The sequence below is a fragment of the Oryctolagus cuniculus genome, chromosome 13 (genome assembly GCF_964237555.1).
Source record: "Oryctolagus cuniculus chromosome 13, mOryCun1.1, whole genome shotgun sequence".
Classification (NCBI taxonomy): domain Eukaryota; kingdom Metazoa; phylum Chordata; class Mammalia; order Lagomorpha; family Leporidae; genus Oryctolagus; species Oryctolagus cuniculus.
The window spans coordinates 2,911,773-2,931,900 of record NC_091444.1 but is presented as its reverse complement, the minus strand read 5'-3'; the positions used below and the strand labels follow the sequence as shown (position 1 = coordinate 2,931,900).

The 20,128-nt window shown below is 48.6% G+C and overlaps 1 protein-coding gene and 1 long non-coding RNA gene across 4 annotated transcripts in view; both read right to left on the bottom strand.

Annotated features, from left to right (window-relative positions):
* The window catches only part of HMCN1 (hemicentin 1), a 459,307-nt gene that overhangs the window by 419,641 nt on the left and 19,538 nt on the right, over positions 1–20,128 (bottom strand). The gene's annotated exons all lie outside the window — the stretch shown is intronic.
* On the bottom strand, positions 4,297–9,624 carry LOC138844914 (uncharacterized). Its single transcript, XR_011381327.1, has 2 exons — positions 6,687–9,624; positions 4,297–6,315 (listed from the first exon to the last, which is right to left on the bottom strand). It is a non-coding gene; the product is annotated as an uncharacterized lncRNA (long non-coding RNA).

Genomic DNA, 20,128 nt, shown 5'->3' with positions numbered 1-20,128 from the left:
GTTTCCCACTCATGACAGTGCTATTCTGCCAAGCTTTCAACACAATTTATTCCTAACAAAACCTGTCAAAGATGCGAGTTCCACCCTCAAATAAATGTCTGAAAAAAGAAAGCTTGTTATTTATCTGAAAGGCAGAGGTACAGAGAAAGAAGGAACGAGAAAAACAGATAAAGAGGGGGGTATCTTCAACCCACTGGTTCACTCCCCAGATGGCCACAAAGGCCAGGGCTGGGCCAGGCCAAGGGCAGGAGTCAGGAGCTTCCTCCAGGTCTCTCATGTGGGTGCAGGGGCCCAAATACTTGGGCCATTTTCCATTGCTTTTCCAGGTGCATTACCAGGGAGCTGGATGGGAAATGGAGCAGCCAGGACTCAAACCAAAACCCTTATGGGATGCCAACACTGCACGCAGAGGCTGAACCTACTGTGCCCCAACCCCAGCCCTGAGACTTTTATAATTATGGAAGAAAGAAGTCATGGGAATGTGATAACAGAGAGAGAGACAGAGACAGAGAGACAAAGAGACAAAGAGAAAGAGAGAGAGCGCTCTATTTACTTGACACCCTACTCCTGTGCGGGGTACTGATGACAGTACACACAGAAAATCCTACACAACTACTGTTGATACTAAGGTTGATCACCACCTGAAGGGCACGCTCCTCCCACACTGGGGAAACTCAGTGACAGCAGCCGACATCCCAGGAGAGGAGTGAAGCAAGCATCCGTGCTAAAACTGAAGAATACATTAAAATGCAGAAAGACATCACATCAGGGCCAGCACCGTGGCGTAGTGGGTAAAGCCTCCACCTGTGGTGCCGGCATCCCACATGGGTGCCAGTTCAAGTCCCAGCTGCTCCACTTCCAATCCAGCTCTCTGCTATGGCCTGAGAAAGCAGTAGAAGACGGCCCAAGTCCTTAGGCCCCTACACCCACTGTGAGAGACCCAGAGGAAGCTCCTGGCTTCAGACTGGCGCAGCTCCAGCCATTGTGGCCATCTGGGGAGTGAACCTGAGGATGGAAGACCTCTCTCTCTCTCTCTCTCTCTCTCTCTCTCTGCCTCTCCTTCTCTGTGTAACTCTTTCAAATAAATAAATGTATCTTTAAAAAAAAAAAGACATAACATCGGTTTTCCCCAGTAATTAAATGCACAAGAGACCACTGAAAGTTCATGAAAACCTAAGGAGAAAACTGGAGTGAACTTACGAAGAAATTAAAAATGAAATAATAAACTAGGCCAACGGCATATCACCTACTAAACCAAATTCTCCAAGCCATGATCTGGGTCACTTATAAAAACACCACGACTTTACAGTGCTACAGATCAGCTTCCAGAACAATCCATAAAACCTGAGGGGAGAAAGCACAGCCATTGGCTCCTATTAGCAGCACTGTCAACTACCACGGAGTACAGCCGGGTTAAGAAACACCACTGACCTCTGCCAACAATGTTGGGGCTTTCACCATCCCTGCCTCCTAAACACATGTTCCCAATGACTGCCCAATGAATAGCCCCTTTCAAGAGAAGCAGGGTTCCATGAGCACTAACCTCTTGATTAGAAAGCACAAACTGAGCCAGGGGACTGTGAAGGCCCCCCATTCGCAAGCCTGGGCTGTACTCGCAATCAATTAGTTACATCAATCCCCCTTTGTTTCCCTCCAGTGGCTTTTTATCACCCTGTTACTTGACTCCCAAAGGCTGCCCCGCCTGGCGCTCTCCCGAGTTCCTGCAGCAAGCCCCTCCAGGACCCCAGGGGCCAGCCTGCCGGCAGGTGACCACTAGTACATTCAGCTGAGAACAAAGCCAGCCGGCCACAGACTCGGCCACTAACCCGCCTGACCCTGAGCACCCTCCCTCGGCACGCAGAACCTGCAAGGGTTCCTTGGTGAATTTTGGTTATTTCCATTTATTTCAAAATGTTATTAACACGTGAGACGGAAGACATCCAAGAAGTGACTGACTAGCTGCCTTCACTCACACGTCACCCTACGTCACCTTCATTCTAAATGTGCTCAAGCCCACCACTCAAGCTTCAACCCAGAAGGATTAAATGAAGGCTGATGATCCCTTCTAATCATTCTAATTCCTAACGGTTTCTTCAATACCCTAAGTGTCTGAATTCATCTGAAAGTATTTCTACTGACAATGCGATTTTTTTTTTTTTTTGACAGGCAGAGTGGACAGTGAGAGAGAGAGAGAGAGAGAAAGGTCTTCCTTTTGCCATTGGTTCACCCTCCAATGGCCGCCGCAGCCGGTGCACTGTAGCCGGCGCACCGTGCTGATCCAATGGCAGGAGCCAGGTACTTCTCCTGGTCTCCCATGGGGTGCAGGGCCCAAGCACCTGGGCCATCCTCCACTGCACTCCCGGGCCACAGCAGAGAGCTGGCCTGGAAGAGGGGCAACCGGGACAGAATCCGGCGCCCCGACCGGGACTAGAACCCGGGGTGCCGGCGCCGCAAGGCGGAGGATTAGCCTAGTGAGCCGCGGCGCCGGCCGACAATGCGACCTGAAGACATTAGGCAACATTCCCACCAGCCTCTCCAATTATTACTTTGCCAGTTTACCTTCTGTTCCACTCCTCCTTCCAAAGCCCAAGCTGCCCTCAAGGGTCACTAAGCTTTGCCAGCGGGAATCACATAAACACTCTCACTGGGTCATGGCAAATGTATGAGACCCGACTCCAAATGCCCAGCAATCTCTCTGTCCCCGCTCCTTTCCGTTGCCTAGAGGTAGTAAGCGTAAACTTAGTCACTCCTTCCGAGCTCTGGACTCGCTGCTGCTTCCTCCTTCCCTCTCAGCAGACAACTGTCAGGGCAAAACACAGACGTCCTCATGAACTCCCTCGGCAGCCCCTCCTATACACCTCCGCGGTGCCCATTCCTCCCACCCTCCCTCCTACAGCAGACAAACCTGTCAATGCTGCTTTCCCTCCCAACACCACACCCTCCTCCAGGGAATCCCAACACGGAAGCCAGCCCTCAACAGCGCCGTCTTCGTTCCTGGTACCTGTGCGCCGCCTCCACTGCACAGCCTCTGTCTGCTGCTGCTACTTTACAATTTCTCCTTAAAACTCCCTCAACCTTTGACTAGCAAATTATTTTCCAGTAGACTTTCTTGAAGTTGGAGGGTGCTGGGAAAGGTAGTTCCTCATCTGGGACCTGTAGCCCTGTGGGTAAGCTACACGACGCAACTAAAAGCTCAACTTCTGGTGGAGAGCAGCAACTGCCTCTTCCGCACACCAACACTGCTCACCAGGCCCCGCTCGACTTGCGATTTCTCTCGTCAAGGCTTTGCCCACATCTTCCTCAAACTCCCATCTAAGAACTGTGTTCTCAAATTCTGCTTGGACTGCATGTTCTTCTTGCGTTCCACGCTCTGCTTGGATTAGATGGTCAGTGCGTTCCATGACTGCACCGGTCGCCTCCACGGGCAACTGTCCATGGCTTGAACTCCAGTCTTAACCTTTGGCGAAGGTTCAGTATCACATATTCAATGTTTTGCCAAACACAACCATTCTGAGTAACCCATAAGCAAATCAATATGACAGTTTCTGTCAGGATGCTTTGGGCTCCAACTCATAGAAAACGCTCCTCCTTCTGCCTTAAACCATGAATTAAATTTACAGCCCCTTGAACAAGTAGGTTAGACGTCAGGCGCTGTTTAGGTGTGTATGTGAGAGCTCTGCACCCTTTTCTCCTGGCTCTGCCCTCTTCTGCGTTGGCTTCTAGAAGGGGTGGCCCGGGGGTTCCCTCAGAGAGCGCACACAGAAACCTTAAGGAGACACAAGTGCCAGTAACTTATTGCTAACTCTCACATCCCAAGTCAGACTCGCAGAGCAGCATCATGACGTGGCCCTGTCCTCTCCGACCCTTAGGTCTCTGTCTGGCCTCACTCACCGGAGTCCAGGAACCAGCTCAGAGCTGTAACCAACAGTCTGCCTTACTAAGTCCTGTGCTTCCGTGGCCCTTTTAATTTCATTTCCTGCTCAAGCAGCTGAAACGAATGGCAGTTCCTGCTAAACGCTGGCTCCGTCACGGAAGCGAGTGACACTCAGTGACGGTCAGACACAGAGCAAAAACCCCGACAAGAGTAAGGCACGTGCCCAGGCTGCCACCACTCAGAAGCCGTCTGTGGGGCTGGCAAGACACGACTTCTTCCCCCACCCCGACATCCCCACCTGCACTCACAGAGTCCAAGATGGAGCTACTGCCACAAACAGAACCACCTCACTGCTTCAGGATGAAGAAACTCAGGGTTACAGGGCACATTTCATAGTGGGATAAAGGCTGGACTTGTTTCTCTTCGTGTCCACTTTCCCTTTTTTCTTTTTTAGATGTATTTACTTGAAAGTCAGAGTTACACAGAGAGAGAAGGAGAGGCAGAGAGAGAGAGAGAGAGAGAGGTCTTCCATCTGCTGGTTCACTCCCCAATTGGCCGCAACAGCCAGAGCTGTGCCGATCTGAAGCCAGGAGCTTCTTCCGGAGTCTCCCATGTGGGTGCAGGGGCCCAAGGACTTGGGCCATCTTCTACTGCTATCCCAGGCCATAGCAGAGAGCTGGATCGGAAGCAGACCAACGGGACTTGAACCAGCGCCCATATGGGATACTAGCACTGCTACACCATAGCGCTGGCACCCACCTTCCCTTCTTTCTAAAACATTTATATAGTCTATTTGAGTCTCTATATTGCAATTACCCAACTGTTGCAACATTTTATCTAATTTAAAGTTTAACTCTAAATTATCTAATTTTTAGAAAACACTCTTAATACATACGCTCTGAGAAAAAGTCTAAATCAGCGCCTGTTGCTCTCTTGAGTATTTCTCCCAAACACAGCTCCCGTCAAGCTACACACTACCCTTCTAACCAGCTCTGCTGAGAAAAGGGCCAAGGTGAAACTGGTCTCGTGCCATCCCTCTCTAGCTCTCCCCATAAATCTACTAGGAGTCACTTCCCCCCATAGAAGACTGCCCACATGCACACCTTCGGAGTGGGACCTCCTTCCATGGGAGCCAGAGTCCATCTCCCCTCCCTTCCAGTCTGGACTGGCCTTGTTACTTGCTTTGGCCAATAGAGTATGATGCAAATAACGGTGTGCCAGTTCCAAGGATAGACCTCAAGAGGACTGCAGGGCTGGCACTGTGGCTTAACAGGTAAAGCCGCTTCCCTGTGGGCACCAGTTCAAGTTCCAGCTGCTCCACTTCCATTCCAGCTCCCTGCTAATGTGCCCGAGGAAGCAGCAGAAGATGGCCCCTGCCACCTATGTGGGAAACATTAGAGCAGCTTCTGGTTCCTGGCTTTGTCCCATCCCAGCCCCAGCCATGGTGGTCATCTGGGGAATGAACCAGGAGACAGAAGATCAATCTCTCCCCACCCCATCTCCTCCACCCCCGTGTAACTCTGCCTTTCAAACAAATACAAATGTTAAAAAAAATTTACATTCTCCCCTCCCATCCTCTCTGCACTGCGTGCAAAGTCTAAGCGGCTTTGTAGCAGATGGCAGCCCACAAAAGTGCACTCACACAAGGGGCCAGGCCCTCACGGACTCGGCATTTTACCATGGAGGTATCTATGTGACGAGCCAAGACCAGAAGGACTTCCCTGCCAAACTCAGTCAAAATCGTTGATCCACGGAATCAAGAGCCATGTGAAACAGCGGTGGTTTGAAACTGCTGAATATTGGGACAGTTTGTTACACGGCAAGATCTAACTAATACAGCTGCCCACGCACAGTTTGAACACTGCTCTGCCATTTGTCCTCTTCTGTGACAGGCTAAATATTTCTCATCAATCAGGCTGTCCTTTTACCTAATCACATAGTTTAATTCTTATTCAACAAAACTATTCTCCTTATTCACAAAGTACTTGGAAAAGGTATTCTTAACCACAGTGATTATCAAAGGAAGTCCAATGAAAAATTTCTCTCAAGGATCAAATATTTAAAATTACACCAATTCAAAAAATCTTCATAAGTATTTTTATTCCTTTTGAGATTTTAATCTGCTATGTGCCAAATAATTTACAAATTACATCTCTTTTCCTCTTTACTGTGAGGGCATAGGCTTATGAGGGTAAATATTTCGCTCAAGGTCAAACAAAAAGTGAGTGGCAGAGATAATACTCAAATCTACATCGTTCTGAGTATAGAACCTATGTTTTTCCCATTAAGCCACTCTGGCTACTTTCTCTCACTTTGAGAGCGTGTAACCCACTTACTTTAATTTTATAAAGCCCTAGATTCACTTCAGTTTTGCACTGACTTGCAGAACAAGTTCCTGCGTGTTTGCTCATTCACTCAAGTGGCAAGTCCAGCGTAAGAACCTGTACTCTTTTTTTTTTTTTTTTTTTTTTTGACAGGCAGAGTGGACAGTGAGAGAGAGAGACAGAGAGAAAGGTCTTCCTTTGCCGTTGGTTCACCCTCCAATGGCCGCCGCGGCCGGCGCGCTGCGGCCGGCGCACCGCGCTGATCCGATGGCAGGAGCCAGGAGCCAGGTGCTTCTCCTGGTCTCCCATGGGGTGCAGGGCCCAAGCACCTGGGCCATCCTCCACTGCACTCCCTGGCCACAGCAGAGAGCTGGCCTGGAAGAGGGGCAACCGGGACAGAATCCGGCGCCCCGACCGGGACTAGAACCCGGTGTGCCGGCGCCGCTAGGCGGAGGATTAGCCTAGTGAGCCGCGGCGCCGGCCAGAACCTGTACTCTTGATTCCACCGTTCTCTTGAGAACTCAAGCTCAAGATCTGGTATCAGTCTCAGGGTTCCCACACTCATGTTCCTAATTTTTCCTCCTCTCAGAGTTCTTGAAAAGGAATTCAGCCACTTTCTCCCATTTACCTGTACTTTCCTGAAAAATCAGCCATCTCTTCTAAAAAGTTCTTTCTTTTTCCAAGCTGCCTTCTAATTTACAGCTGACTGTGCAAATCAAAACATGAAAATGTTGACTGACCACGAGAGGCTAACTGACTCCTATGGAACCCATTCCTGGCCCGAGGCTGCCTGGATTACAAGCCTCGGAGCAAGGTCTGCGCCTTCCGTTACATTCGGACAAGATGGGTGTTCAGTAAGTGTACACTGAGGGATAACAACACCAAGTGGAAACTGAATTTCCCTCCTCTGGCTTCATATTGCATTCAAAGGAATTATTCTTTATGGGATGTAACTTGAACGTGGCGCTTTTTCCTTGCTAAGGGCTATTAACATCAATATTGCACATGGAGGGGGTTTTGTTTTTCTTCCGATAGCCGTCTTTCAACAAGTCTGGCTGCAAGTAAATGAGGTCAGCATTTCCCGAGCCAACGATTGTGGGCTTACTGCCTGTACTTGCTCACTGCACTGTCCCCATAGGCTGCTTCCATTTCTCCTGCGGACTCTACCTTGTAATGAAAACGAATGCCCTGATCTAAATGAGTGATACGAAATTTGATCTATTGAGCCTGCTGGCACACCGTGCACTTCACCTCATTACCACATTCTAGAGGAATAATTAGCTTCTCTAGGGATGAACCGCACAGCACACACGCAACGTGTGGAGATACCTCTATCACAGCAGGAAACAGTGGTTCTGTCCTTCCACCCACTGAGCCTCGGCTCTGAGTCTCAACAGAACTGAAAACTGAGCTCACTCTCTGGGGCACACACATCACGTGACGGCCCCACCGCAGTGGGCCCGTCACACACGTGCAAGACGGTCCCTATCGTCTTACCTCTGCATGCTCCCGATGTTACTTATCCCCTAAGCTCAATTAAGTCGGCAGATAAAATGGAAAAATCACAACATTTAACTTTTAAAATCCAGCTAGTGTTCATGGCATATTCAGGTAACTGAGACCAATCACAGACTTCTGCTCAATTTTCCAGAAAGCTTGCATATCATTATCTACATCTCGGTTGGACACGCAAACTACACACAGTCAGTGTCAGTTTAATCCACTTTAGAGCATCTCTGCCTTTGGGTAACTGGGAATTTAAATACCTTAAATCAAGTTAGTAGCTAATCAGATCAACAAATCAATTGCTAGTGATTTAATAACTATTAATAACAATTTAAGTCAAATTACACTAATTTATATTAACTACATCATTCATTCATTGATTTCAAGCCAATTCCAATCTAAAGTTAACTACAAAATAAACTATATCTCACAAATTCTTTTATCAAGAAGTAAACAAGGCTATTCAGACAACAAAATATCTATTAATCCTTTCTGAAGTCCCTTGAGTATTAGGCAGCTTTTTGTTACTACAACAGAACACCAGAAGAGGTTTATTTTGGCTCACGGTTCTGAAGGTTCACACTCCAAGGTCAGGCAGCTGTGCTGGTTTGGCATTTGGTGGGGTGTTCTTGCCGGCCAGGCATCACCTGGCAAGAAGTGCATGTGCCTATCTCCACCGCACCCTGACCACATGGAGAGCCCTGGGGCTCTCAGCTATACACGGGGACAACGTCTCCCTACACTCCCTACCAAGGGAGGGCCCTGGGCTCAAGCTAGCCAGTTCTGCAGCTTAGAATAACACCTGGCCAAAGTTCTACCCAAGAGCCTTCAGGGTTTCCTCAACCTTCTGAGTCCTCGTACCCCTCTAAGATTTGAGCAGGGCGATTTCATAATGATTTTTCGGTTTCTGATTACACGTGCATCTACTCCAGATTTTTGTAGCTATTTTCAGTGTCAGGATTGGTCTGAGTATCTTAGCCTATCATGTTTCCAGAATCAGAACCTGGTTTTGCCATAATAAGCCTCAAAGAGAATTTATTCCAGGTGTTGGGTCCTAAAACAAATTTTCTCTTTTCGATCTGAAAAAATGACTTATGCTACCAATTATAGGCAAAAGTACCTCAAAAGGCTCACAGAAAACAGAATTAAAAGGTAAAGTTAATTTGGGTGGATAAATATTTGAAATACATGCATAATTCTTTGACACATTTTCTATGAATTCTTTGAAGACCCCATGTATATATGATTTCATATTTTTGTACTCAAATACTTATCTTTTAATTCCATGAATGTCTTGAAGTCCTCTAGTATAGATATTCCTCATATTATATAAAACTGTCGGGCCGGTGCCGTGGCTCACTAGGCTAATCCTCCGCCTAGCGGCGCCGGCACACCGGGTTCTAGTCCCAGTCGGGGCGCCAGATCCTGTCCCGGTTGCCCCTCTTCCAGGCCAGCTCTCTGCTGTGGCCAGGGAGTGCAGTGGAGGATGGCCCAAGTGCTTGGGCCCTGCACCCCATGGGAGACCAGGAAAAGCACCTAGCTCCTGGCTCCTGCCATCGGATCAGTGCGGTGCGCCGGCCACAGCGCGCCGGCCGCGGCGGCCATTGGAGGGTGAACCAACGGCAAAAGGAAGACCTTTCTCTCTGTCTCTCTCTCTCACTGTCCACTCTGCCTGTCAAAAAAAAAAAAAAAATGGCCAGGGAGTGCAGTGGAGGATGGCCCAGGTGCTTGGGCCCTGCACCCCATGGGAGACCAGGAAAAGCACCTGGATCCTGGCTCCTGCCATCGGATCAGCGCGGTGCGCCGGCTGCAGCGGCGGCCATTGGAGGGTGAACCAACGGCAAAAGGAAGACCTTTCTCTCTGTCTCTCTCTCTCACTGTCCACTCTGCCTGTCAAAAAAAAAAAAAAAAAAAAAAAAAAAAACCTGTCTTATATAATTTGAGCTTTTTTTTAAAGATTTATTTATTTATTTGAAAGTCAGAGTTACACAGAGAGAGGAGAGGCAGAGAGAGAGAGAGGAGAGGTCTTCCATTCGCTGGTTCACTCCCCAATTGGCTGCAACGGCCGGAGCTGTGCTGATCCAAAGCCAGGAGCCAGGAGCTTCTTCCAGGTCTCCCATGCAGGTGCAAGGGCCCAAGGACTTGGGCCATCTTCCACTGCTTTCCCAGGCCATAGCAGAGAGCTGGATCAGAAGTGGAGCAGCTGGGACTCGAACCGGTGCCCACATGGGATGTTGGCGCTTCAGGCCAGGGCATTAACCCACTGCGCCACAGCACCAGCCCCTTGAACTTTTATTTTTAAAGAATGTTTCAAATATTATACAACATAAAAACTCGGAGCAAAGCAACTGGGCAACACAGAGAACCAAATGTGAGTGACTTGAGGAGACTTAACATAATCTCTCAGAGCCTTATTTTCTCATCTGTGAATTGGGAAGCCAACTCCCAACCTCACGCCCGACTGAGAGAGTCAAAATAGGTAATGCCCGTGAGTTGGCAGCATATGTATTTTTGAAGAAACTTAAGTTTTTTTCCTTCTTCTACAATATATAATGATGGCAGAGCCTACACTAAAATGTGATGTGGCACTTTATTTAGAAAGAGCTCCCCTCAGCTTATCCCAGAAGATAGGAGCCAGCTCTCCGCAAGGGAAAGAAAACCCTCGCCAAGGCCATCGTTTTAGATGAAGCCCCTTCTGTGTCTCTACCTTCAGTTATTTTGATCCGCCCTCAAGGAGACCCTTTGAGGCTGGCACTGTAGTGCAGTGGGCTGGGCCTCTGCCTGCAGCGCCGTCATCCCAGATGGGCGCCGGTTCTGGTCCTGGCTCCTCCTCTTCCAATCCAGCTCTCTGCTGTGGCCTGGGAAAGCAGTGGAAGATGGCCCAAGTGCTTGGGCCCCTGCACCTGCATGGAAGACCCAGAAGAAGCTCCTGGCTCCTGGCTTCAGATCAGCCCAGCTCTGGCCATTGTGACCATTTAGAGAGTGAACCAGCAGATGGAAGACCTTGCTCTGTCCCTCTCTCTGTCCGTAACACTATCTCTCAAATAAACATTAAAAATCTTTAAAAAGAAGACTTTTCATAGCAGCTAACTCCTCATCTCTGTACGTCTGCCTATGTCTCTGTAATCCTTGCCAGCTCTGGACCCCCGCGTCACCTCTGGAATTCCCTTGTGTCAAAGTTCATCTTTGTGGCCGTGTGCCTGCTTCTGGCTCTCCAGCACCGGTTCTCCGCGTCGCCTCACTGTCCTACAGTCCTCTCTTCACCGTCTCACGCAGCTCTGTGCCTGCAAACCCTTCACACTGTGCTGCAGAAAGCGCAGTCCCTGCAGGAGTTATCAGACTGCCAGTATCCGGGGGTGGAGGGACCCAGGGACCCCCTTTCCAGATGCTCCTCTGCTCTCACGCCCTGACCCAGGCCATGCACCTCTGGGCTCTGAGAGCTGGAAGCACACAGAGAGGAGCAGTGAGCCACGGGAGAAACCTGCAGGACTTGAGGAAGACGAGAGGGAGACGGACACTAACATCAGACGGAACAAGAAAATGGCCTGTGAACGTCTTCAGCATTAGCAGACCTGGGATCTTGGGACCGTCACGGACACCTGAATCTTCTACACAAAAAACTCCCAAGTTTAACTCTAGGGGTGTCTTTGTTCCTTGGGATATTTTTGACACTTTTATTATCAGAGCCAGTGTTAAAATGGATGCACTTAATGATGTATCTGACCCTGATGGTCAATACTGCCGAAATCCGTCTCCCTGCTTTGCTGGCCTCTGCCTGACTTCGTTGCTAAAAGGAGTAAACTTTCTTTCTCCTATGATTAGTTCAATGATGGATTGACTGCACACCTACTTTGGCCTCCCTACTTTTCTGCTTTAAGAACCATAACTATCATAGCTGAAGTTCCAGGAATAACCTAAAAATCAATCAGTTTCTCTCTCTCTCTCTCTCTCTCTCACACACACACACACACACACACTCCATTCACTTTAATTACAGCCGCATCCAAGTAAAATATGAGCCACTTAATGCAGATTACAAGCCCCAGAAGACCGGAGATCATGCACTCCAGGGCATGCTCTGCTATTTGTAAACCAAACGCTCTCTGCAAACCTTCCCTGCTAAAGCGGTAACTTCACTGAAACACACAACTCCAGCTTTCAGCCGTTCAGGGAGATCTTACAACACATCAAGGCGGCCTCTTTCAAAAGCAGTAATAATGTCAGTTATTCCCTTCCTGACAGAACTGAAATGCAGAGTTTACATCTTCCCCCACAAGGACAGAGGCTCATTGTTCCAAAACACTCCTGGCCTCCCTCCCCCTGGGGTGCTGATCACATAAAGTATGCTATGTGCGAATTCTCCAAGCCCCCCAGCTGGTAGAGGTAGCATGCCTGCTGCTAGCTGTCCAGACAGCGAGACAGGCCAGGAAAGTACTCTCTGTGCGTGCTCAGTTCTAGAAGTGGACACCAGTTTAAGATGTCTTCACGTTTCATACTACTTTTTTCGTTGAGCTAAAACACTTAAATTCAGCATTTTTAGACTACTTACATTAGACTACTGCTATTAAAGTTGGGGGGAAAAAGTCAATCCAAAAATTACAGCTAGAAACCACAGAAAAATTACACCAAAATTCTGTTTTGTACTGAAGGATCCACCTCTGATACCACCAAAACGGTTGACTTCACATAGACAAAGCAGTTTTCATTGACCCATTTTGCATTCACTTTCATATAGTAACATTTCCTTTTATATACAATCTACTTTCAAAACCATAAAATGCTTTACTAGACTAAGTGAAGTGCTACACGCATTCTAGCAACGCCTTATTTCGTTGACTCATCCAACCCTTTCACAGAGAAATCAGTGGGCAACAAAAGAGCCAGTAACGGGTGGCAGGGAGGAGAAGCATCTTCAGACAGCAAGAACAGCGCACGCAGTGAGCAGGGCTGTGGGCGGAGGGCTGGGAATACAGACACAGAAAGAATTCAGAAGGGGCGGGCACGTGGCCTGGCACTGAGATACCACGTGGAACACCAACATTCCCCTCTCAGCGTCTGGTATGAGTCCTGGCTATCTACTTCCCAGCCAGCTCCCTGCTTAGGCGCACCCTGGGAAACAGCAGGCGATGGCTCAGGAACCTGGGTCTCCGCCCCCCACCTGGGAGAGTCAGACTGGGTTTTTGGCTCTTGGCTTTGGCCTGGCCCAGCCCCAGCTGTTGTGTGCACTCAGGGAGTAGGCCAGTGTTTGGATGATCTCTACCTGTCTCCATGTCTCCCTACCTTTCAAATAAAATGAAAATTTTTTAAAAATTAGTAAGAAAGATGAAGAATGCACAGAGACTATGGGGGGTTAGGGGGCTCTGTGGGGAGGCTGGCTATGAACAAGATCACAACTCTAAAAGCCTGCAGCACTTGTCCGAGCCCCAGCAGCCGCTCACCCATCACCCGAGAGCAAACGTGGCCGCTGACTCCAGCGTCCTTCTGCTCTCCAATTTCTCTCTCTCCCTCTTGCCTTTGAGTCCGACTGCTGCCTCCCACCCCTGCTGCCCACCTTCTCCCCCCACGTCCTACTGTTTGGCCCCTGTTCTGGAACCTTCTCCCAGTCCTTGTCCTAGCCCCACTCAGCTTCCCCTGAACACTAGAAAAACAGGCAACAGAGAGGTGGCATAGGAGAAGGAATGCAAGCTGGTGTGCAGTCTGAGGTCTATCATTTATTAGTTGAGAGAGTCTAGGTGTAAAAGCTCACCTTGTTGGATCTCCATTTTCCTATATATAAAGCATAAATATTGGGACCGCCGCCTGCAGTGCCGGCATAGCATATGGGCGCCGGTTCGAGACCCGGCTGCTCCATTTCCCATCCAGCTCTCTGCTGTGGCCTGGGAAAGCAGTAGAAGATGGCCCAAGTCCTTGGCCCCTGCACCCGCGTGGGAGACCGGGAAGAAGCTTCTGACTCCTGGCTCCGGATCAGCTCAGCCCTGGCCGCTGCAGCCAGTTGGGGAGTGAACCAACGGATGGAAGACCTTCCTCTCTCTCTCTCTGTAACTCCAGAGAGTTACAGAGTAACTGACTTTCAAATAAATAAACAAATCTTTTAAAAATGTAAATATTAATACTTCGTAGTCATCATGAGGAGAAAGCTTGTCAGTACATATAAAGCTCTAAGAACTGTGTCTGAGGCATAGGAACCGTTCGGTAAGCATTCGTTAGTGCTACGTGCCATGAAACCCGGATTTCCCATAGCCTATCATATGAATTTAGTATTATACTCACGCATTATAAGCTGCAGGAAACGAACCTTGTCTGTCTGTTCATTGCTGCACTCTGTACAGTATAACTGCAGAATGACGCTGGATAAACATTTCGTGAATACACGAAAACATGGAAGAACAAGTGACTCGCGCTGAGGCAATGACTCTGTCCCCAAGCCTTGAGTCCACTCCTGCACTCGGGGGAGAGCTGCTGCATCCCATAAGCCCAGACCCCAGAGTCAGAAGCGTCCACTCCCAACTGCAGGGCCTGGGCCCTAGCACTCGCCCTTGACACGGCCCTGGACGTGGGCCAGCTGTAGGGAGACCCTCTACACAACCACTGACTGGCTCACACTGGCTGGTGTTTGGACTTGACATTTTCTGGACTATTTCTGTGACTCTGCACCTCAGCTGCGTGTAAGGAAGGTATTTCTTCACATACAGTCCATTTAACAATGGAACATCCTCCGCATACGGCTTTGTTCACCAGCCAGCAGCGCTGAAAAAATTACCTGTTCCAATATCCACTGGGATTGTTACTTTGTCCTTATTATGGTACAATGACAACTGGCATTGTTAAAAACCCAGTCTTGAGGGGCCGGCGCGTGGCTCACTTGGTTAATCCTCCGCCTGCGGCACCAGTATCCCATATGGGCGCCAGTTCTAGTCCTGGTTGCTCCTCTTCCAGTCCAGCTCTCTGCTGTGGCCCGGGAAGGCAATGGAGGATGGCCCAAGTGCTTGGGCCCCTGCACCCGCATGGGAGACCAGAAGGAGGCACCTGGCTCCTGGCTTCCAATTGGCGTAGCTCCGGCCGTAGCGGCCATTTAGGGGGTGAGCCAACAGAAGGAAGACCTTTCTCTCTCTCTCTCTCTCTCACTGTCTGACTCTATCTGTCAAAGAAAAAAAGACACTAAAAAACCCAGTCTTGAATTCCACCCCCTTCCTAATATTCAACAGGGCTCCACCCTGGACAGCACCCCTTTATGCCTCTGAATGGTACAAAATGGCTTGATTTGTTTGGGGGTTTGTCTTTGTGATGGCTTTACCGTCAAAGCCTGAGTTTTTTCCGTTTTAGGCCCTTTGTTCATTTTCACAAGCATTCTCTCTCTCTCTCTCTCTCTCTCTCTCTCTTCAAGCTATCCTGACTTATTTCTTGAGTGTGCACTTTGGTTTGTTCTCAATAAAAGCTTTTTTCTTGTACACCTTTACGCCTCCACCCTGAATTCAATCAAGTGTGGAGGAAAGACCTGGAGTAATAATAAGCCTAGCCAGGTTCTTGCAGCCACAACCACCTGTCAATGTGCTCAGTACCATTTCACTCTTCTGTTTTACTACTTGTAATGCTTAACAATCTCCCATCTTCACAATCCCATCTCACGCCCATGGCATATAACAGAAAGTGTTCTACACGAATCAGACCACAGGGGATGCTGACATCGGGCCCTCCTCATGAGAAACATTACTGAATGCTCACTGTTGTGTTAAGATAAAGGACAGAGGGGTTGGCACTGTGGTGTAGCACGTAAAGCTGCCTGACGCCTGCAGTGCTGGCATCCATACGGTTGGTGGTTCGAGTCCCAGCTACTCCACTTCCGATCCAGCTCTCTGCTATGACCTGAGAAAGCAGTGGAAGATGGCCCAAGTCCTTGGTCCACTGCACCCATGTGGGAGACCAGGAAAAAGTTCCTGGCTCCTGGCTTCAGATCACAGATGGAAGACTTCTCTGTCTCTCCTTCTCTCTCTCTCTTTCTCTGCCTCTGCCTGTCTATAACTCTGCCTTTCAAATAAATCAGTCAATTTTTTTAAAAAAAGATAAAGGCTAGAGATGTACAGATGAATAAATCACATTCCATACCTTCACAAGTCAGTGGATGTAAATTTAGGTTAATATTTTTTTTCTGGCAAAATACTTAAGCATATGTAATAAGATTTTCCAATTTTGCTCTTCATGAAAAAAAAAAGGTGCCATCTTGACCTTGAATTATTGATAGCTGCTGAAAATCAAGTCTTGAAGGAGGCTGTTTCTACTAAATCTCCCTAAGTCTATATAGCACAGACCCAGCAGGGCCCTCCTTCCTTTTGAGCCTTTGTTCTGTGGTCCGGACAGAGACTAGCAGAACACCCAGTGCCTGGCAATGCTGACTGAACGCCCCAGGAAACAAGGGCGGTGAGTTCAACCGTCACACAGCCGACCTTTCTGCAGTTCTCCCCATCTGTGCCTGCACTCACGTCACGGCTGCAGCTCCAACAGTGGCGACGCGTTCCTACAGCAAGGAGGAAGTGGGGGAAATGACAACCTTCTCAAGTGTTACAATCCCAGACAGCACAAAAACACAGGTTCCGGTAGAGCAGTGTTTACATGTCTACATTTTTCTCCCAGTATAGCTATCGCCTTTCAGGAACAGATGTAACATGCACTACGAAATCCCCAGCCATGGCCTTCACTGGTGGTGTTACTACAGCTCCGAGGACTACCGCTGATTAGCTGGAGTTATGGTGTTGAAAGGAAGGAAGGAATGCCTGGGTTTACATCCCACTTCCACCACCTACAGGGGTCTCAGAAAAGCTATTTAACCTCTCTCTTCTTCATTTAAAAACGGAGAAAAGCTTCTTCACAGATTTGCCTGCACACACACGGTGCCTAGAAAATCCAGCACTCTAGCTATTGGGCCCAAATTAATGCTTTTAAAAGGAGGAAGAGAACAAAAGGAGGAAAAGGGAAGAGGAGGAGGAGGCAGAGCACAAGAGGGGGAAGTGGAAGGAAGACAATGGAAAGGTTCTTCACCAAGAAACCCTCTGGCTTCAAAAGCTCACCAGTTACGAAATTCAAAAATCCAAGAAGTCAAACCCTGGTGGTTTTCTTGGGATGCTGGGGCTCCAGGAAGAGGGGAAGCACCTACTGTGGGAGTGCTGAGACGCCTTCTTGAAGAGGACAGCATTCAGCCATGCATCCAGCAAATACATTCTGGCATTTTCCCAAGTATCTGGTACTATTTAATGAGTCAGAAACACATATGGCTCAGTGCTATGGCATAGTGGGCTATGCCTCTGCCTGTGGCACTGGCATCCCATATGGGCACTAGTCCATGTCCCAGCTGCTCCTCTTCTGATCCAGCTCCCTGCTACACCATGGGAAGGCAGCAAAAGATGGTCACGTCCTTGGGCCCCTGCACCTGCATGGGAGACTTGGAAGAAGCTCCTGGCTCCTGGCTTCAGATCAGCCCAGCTCCAGCCATTCTGGCCATTTGGGGAGTGAACCAGTGGACTGAAGACCTTTCTGTCTCCCCTCTCCCTGTCTGTAACTCTACTTCTCAAGTAATAAAATCTTAAAAAAAAAAAAAAAAGTCAACATACATATATCACTTTTGATCATCAACTTCTTTTGAAACGATCAAAACAAGCAGTCTGGTGCAGACCAACGTGGGATGGGAGGAAGCAACTTCAGACAAGTGCAAAGACAGACCTCTGTGAAGTCGAGCATCGGAGCTGAGACAGGAAACTCTGTTGGCAGAAAGAGTAAGCCCAGTGCAAGGGCCCTGCAGTGAGAACAAGCTGCACGCGACACAGCACGGAGCTGAGACTGGAGTCCACACACGGCAGAGGGCGGGACAACACAGAAAGGGATGTGGGGAGGAATTTACATTCTGTTTAAAATCTACGGGAAGCTGCTCGAAGGTTTCTCAACTACAGATGAAAGGTGGCCCGAGTGCTTATGGGATGGAGGAAGATCAGCAGAGACGAGGCAGAAAGCCACGACAGAGGCTAAGAAGTGAGAACGGCTCCCCAGGAGTAGAAGAGACAGGGAACCAGACGGATTCAGAGTGGGATCCGCCGTTCATTAGATGTGTTTGCACTTCGGTGTTGAAAACAGTTTGAACATCGAACTTTCAGAATATTGTCAGAGGGAAGAGGATAACCTAAGTAGAAAAAGGGAAAGGAATCAACATGTACTGGGCCCTGCTAAGTCTAGAAACTCCTATTATTCAGCTAACCTTCACAACAACTTGCCACCCCTCCCTGTGTTCAACCCTCACCCCCGGCCTGGAAGTAACGCTAAGGAGGAGGGCTGTGTTGAGTGCACTGCCCATCATCCCGTGAACAGTAAAGAACAGATTCAGACCCAGGTGCCTGACTCCAGCCTCTGTATTTTTTTGATTTAGTGCCTTTCCCTGGAGTATGGGAAAGGTGAAGGTAGACACAAGGGCAGCAGGAGGGGCCAGAGCCTGGTGTCACTCAGTGTGGCTGGAGAACCGATACCAAGGAGGAGAAGGGTAGGAAACTGAACCCACCACGGCCTCAACTTCATGGTGGATGTCCCGTGACAGTCTCGGCTTAAAGAATCTCTGCAGGCCCCACCTCCTAACCTGTATCTATGACTTCCACAGCACCCTCATTTGCAAGTGGAGTGTTTTCTGGCCGTCTCGTGGATGGAATCTTCTGTATGAGCCCGCGCTTCCTGAGGACAGAACTTTGCTCAACTCCTGGGTCACCTTACCTGAATCTCCACTCCCTGCGGCCCACCAGTCCCAGAAGAAGCGAGGATCCCCAGCCCCTCTGACTCACATCAAGTACGCTGCCCTGGTCCACCAGAGTTCCCAGCCCACGCCTGAAGGCCAGATGTGTCGGGAGCAGCTGGGTCTTCTCAGCACATCCGAGACTGCTCCTCCGCCTCCGTGAAGGACTGCCGGAAGCTCACAGCGGCCTCCTGCGGCCGAGGGGGTGGGGTTCAGGAGCCTTTCCCAGCACTGTACCCCAAGACCTGCACTTCCATACAGACTTTCAGACAAGCTCCAGCCAACTGCTGCTGCCTGCTGCAGGGAGCTCTGAGTCCTGGAGGCGGTGGCTTCTTCTAAGCTCCACAAAATCATCTAGATTAAGGAGGATATTTCCATGTCATAACAAAAACAGATAATACACCAAGTAGATGTAAGTATTTACATGCAGAAATCATAGCCTTACAACACACGCAGTAAAGACTGACCAAAGAACAGGGAACAAACGCAGATTACAGTGGGTGACTTCAGTATGTCATTATCACAGACAGGGAGAAAAGTAATTCAAATGTAATTTGGAACAATTCCAAAGTAGACATAATTATATAGCACTCATATATCCTAGGTACTATTCTAAGCACTTTAGATATCAATTGATTTGGCCAGCGCCGCGGCTCACTTGGCTAATCCTCCCCCTGCAGCGCCGGGACTGCAGGTTCTAGTCCCAGTCGGGGCGCCAGATTCTGTCCCAGTTGCTCCTCTTCCAGTCCAGCTCTTTGCTGTGGCCCCAGAGTGCAGTGGAGGATGGCCCAAGTGCTTGGGCCCTGCACCCGCATAGGAGACCAGGAGGAAGCACCTGGCTCCTGGCTTTGGATCAGTGCAGCACGCCGGCCGTAGCAGTCATTTTGGGGGGTGAACCAACAGAAGGAAGACCTTTCTCTCTGTCTCGCTCTCTCACTGTCTAACTCTGCCTGTCAAAAAAAAAAAAAAAAAGATATCAATTGATTTAATACTGAAAACGATCCTATATGAAGGTACTGTTAACTATATTTTCCAGAAGAAGAAATTGGAAATAGAGAGGTTAAGTCCAAGTTCACAGAGCTGCTAAGTAGCAAAGCCAGGACTGAAATGCAGGCAGTCTATTTCAGAACCTATGTTCTGAACCACCGTCCTATCACCTCTCTCTACAGTATAACTAACAAGCTGACCTAAAACATACGAAGAATCATACACCCAACAAGTAGAGAGAATATACTTTTCAAACACATCCAATATATTCAGAAAACAATTAACCAAACTGGTTCAGCAAAGTCTCAATTTTTAAAAATATGTGAATTTTAAAGCTAAAAAGCATACTTTTTTCAATTAAATATTTGTTAAAATTGTGATTTTTTTTAGGGAAATAATTGAGAATGATCTGTTAATCATTGAAGACTTTTTTTCAAATACTTATTTATTCCTCCTGGTAACACATCATACCCTCGCAAGTGTACATCCCAAACCTCCCCATTCCTCCAAGCCCAGTCCCTAGAATCACTATTCTATTGTCTCCTTCTAGGAGCTCAACTGTTGTAGATTCTACTTAGAAGTGAGAACACGCCATATTTGTCCTTCTGAGCCTGGTTCATTTCCCTTAGCATAATGCCCTCCACGCTGCCACAGTTACAGAATTTCCCTATTTCT